This window comes from Acomys minous (genome assembly GCF_964271855.1).
Source record: "Acomys minous genome assembly, chromosome: 18".
NCBI classification, from domain to species: Eukaryota; Metazoa; Chordata; class Mammalia; order Rodentia; family Muridae; genus Acomys; species Acomys minous.
The window spans coordinates 36751243-36754697 of record NC_140501.1 but is presented as its reverse complement, the minus strand read 5'-3'; positions in this window follow the sequence as shown (position 1 = coordinate 36754697).

Sequence of the window (3455 nt, the reverse complement as noted above, 5' to 3'; positions counted from 1 at the left end):
CCATTATCTTCCCCTTACCACCCTCCCTGCCTATTCTGCTCTATTTCCCTCCCTTAGACCTCTGACTGAAGGGGACTTCCTCCCCAACCATGTGACCACAGCCTATCAAGGCTCATCAGGATAGCCTGCTTCCTTGTCTTCTGTGTGCCTGCCTAGCCTTCCCACCAAGGGAAAGTGATCAAATTGAAGGCAACAAAGCTCATGGAAGAGGCAGCCCCAGGATTCCCCACAATCATGGAGAATGAGCTGTCCATTGGCTATATTTGAATAACGGGTCTTGGTTTGCCTCATGCATTTTCCTTGGTTGGTTCAACAGTTTGTGCAGTTTTTCTCACACCTGATCAGCTGCCCTTGATGGAACTCTTGAAACATCTGAGTCTTACCATTCCCTTGTTCTTCCATACCACTCTCAGGGCTCCACCGGGAGTCCCACAGTGAGCCTCAGTATCTGTCTGATCCCCTACCACTGACCTCAGCCTATCAGGTCTCATCAGGATAGCCTTCCTCCCCTTCTTCTGTGTGCCTGCAAGGCTTCAGCCAAGGAATAGTGATTAAAATCATACTAGGGTTTGTGTCAGAGGCAGTATGCCCACTCCCCTCCCCCCACCAACTTGGAGAATTTGCTGTCCATCAGCTACATCTGATCAGGGGGTCAAGATTCTCTTCTTGCAATGTTATTGGTTGGAGCATCACTTTGTGCAGGTCCTCCTGGGTCCAGATCTGCCAGGCATGATCCTCTATTGTTTTGAATTTTTCTGAATTATTAGTATTGTCAGTAGGCCCAGCTAGTGATCAATTAAGACACAGATGCTTTTTATATTTTATGATAGCTTCAGTTAACCTTGGGCAGGGCAGATATCATATCAGTCCTCTAAACTACCTCCCATAGTGGGGCAGGCTTGGGATTCCTGCCTCAATCCCATGCCATCTGCTTCTAATAGCTTCTATCACATTACCTCCCATCCATAATCCCAAATACTTGCTAATGTTCTGCATCTGGGCTGGATTCTCCATCCACACTGGCCACGTGCATCTCTTCCATCTAACCCATGGCAGCCTTCCTCTCTCTCCTTCAGGTCTCTCCCATTTTCCTCCAGGTGTTTTCTCTTTTCTTCTTCCCAGGATTCCTCTCTTCTAGCTCCACCTATCTCCTTTGCCCTGCCCAGGTAGGATGGCTTTTTATTAAGCACAAGTTGGGTCACACAGATAGCAAGCAGTAATTAGCTTCAAAATACATCAGACCATCCCCCAACAATCTTCTTCTTGTGGAGGTCCTGACCCTTCTATTTCCTTCCATGCCCCAACTCTTCCACACAACTTTCAGCACTTCCCTCAGAGTCCAGCTGAAAGTTCTACTCTCTGTCATGATGCCCTGCTGGGTGGAGTCTCTCAGAGGACATCTATGTAGGGTTAGTATCCACTTATAAGTGAGTATATATCATGCGTGTCTTTCTGGGTCTGGGTAACCTCACTCAGGATGATCTTTTCTAGTTCCATAGATTTGCTTGCAAATTTCCATATTTTCTTGTTTTTTTTTTTTTAATAGCTAAATAGTATTCTATTGTGTAAATGTATCACAATTTCTTTATCCATTTTTGGTTGAGGAACATCTGGGTTGAGGAACATGCAAATTCTGGCTATTATGAACAAAGCTGCTATTAACCACTTTTGAAATCATCCTGGCACTTTCTAAGAAAATTGGGAATAGTCCTACCTCAAGACTCAGCTATACCACTCCTGATCATATACCCAAGAAACGCTCTAACATACAAAAAGGACATTTGCTCCACTATGTTCATTGCAGCTTTATTCATAATAGCCAGAATCTGGAAACAACTTAGATGTCCCTCAACCTAAGAATGGATTAAAAAAAAAACAGTGGTATATTTACAAATTGGTAATGTCTTTAGATTGCTTTTTTTATTTCCAAACAACCTATCAAATGGTCTTTAATTTTAGCTGTCCATAACCAGATACACTCTCTCATCTCTCCTTCTTACTCCTTCATTTGATACTCTTCTTAAGTCCTCCTCATCCATCTATATGTGACTATTCTATTCTTCCTAGGTAGATTCACTGTCCCTTAGTTACTTACTGTTTATCTAACTTCCATGGTTATATTAATGATGGCCCACCTATCAAAACCTTAATAAACAATGTCTTCAATATAGGCAAATACATAATATATTTCTCCTGTTGGTCTAGGAATTAAGAAGAAAAATCATCAGTCAGATAATTTTTTACAGTTCCATCTACTTTCCTAAAATTTCAGAATTTCATTTTTGACAGCGGAGTAATATTACATTGTATACAGGAACTACATTTTCTTTATCCATTCTGCCATCGATGGACTTCTAAGTCTTTTTCAATTTCCTGTCTATTATGAATATAGGCTGTCCAAGTTTGCATACCTACCAACAATGGGTGAGTTTTCCCTTTATTCCACATCCTTACTAACATAATCTATCAGAATTCAGTATTGTCAGGATGCTTCTTCTGTCATTAGTTCAACATTCTTTCTACACAAACATTTGTGTCTATTACAAACTCGCCTCAGCTTATTTTGGTCAACTAGATTGAGTTTTCTCTATGTATGATACACCTCAATAATTTTAACAAGGATATTATTCCTTAAACTACAAACTTAGTGTGTTTTGGAGCTATGATATTATGCTTGGCACAAACATTTGTTTTTAAATATATTTTAAAATAATTATCAGATGGCAAAGAGAATAGTAATGCTGGCACATGGTTTGTTACCAACTGAGAAGGACAAAACCTGTTCATGATGGAAATCTCTAACAGAGATGTTTAATCAAATATCAGATAAAATTATAGAACAAATACAACCCAGATATTTACTGATCAGGTTTCTATATCCTAGTGGTAGTACTACATTATTTCATAGTGGCACTGGCTAGAATTAGTTTGTTATTCTGAAAGAAGGTAACCAGTTACCAAAATCTCAAAAGACTGTGAACCATTCACATACCACAGTAAACTTATTTTTAATTGCATAATTCAGTGGTTTGTTTAAAGTTAGATTTCAAGAGAATGTCAGTTTGATTTTTTTGGATAATATGAGATTCTAAAAAATACTCAGGAGACCTTATAATTCTTCCTTTCAGGAAATAATTTGATCAACATTGTTTGAAGACTATCTTACTGTAAAATCAAAACAATAAACTGTATGAATATGAGTCAATCCAAATTAAAGCAACCCTCTGGGAGAAAATAAACTATTATTTTGAAAATAATGGGGTTGTAGGAATACACAAGCAATAGTGTAAAAGAGGGGAGATGAAATCATTTATAAGAAAGTTAGGGAAAAGCAGCAGGCAGAAAAGGATCTGGGATGACACTGTCATGCCTGGAACATATATGATCCAGGCAGGGGCTTTTTTCTCCTATTTTGTTGCAGAGAACACATACCATTTCCTCCCACTCAGAAATGT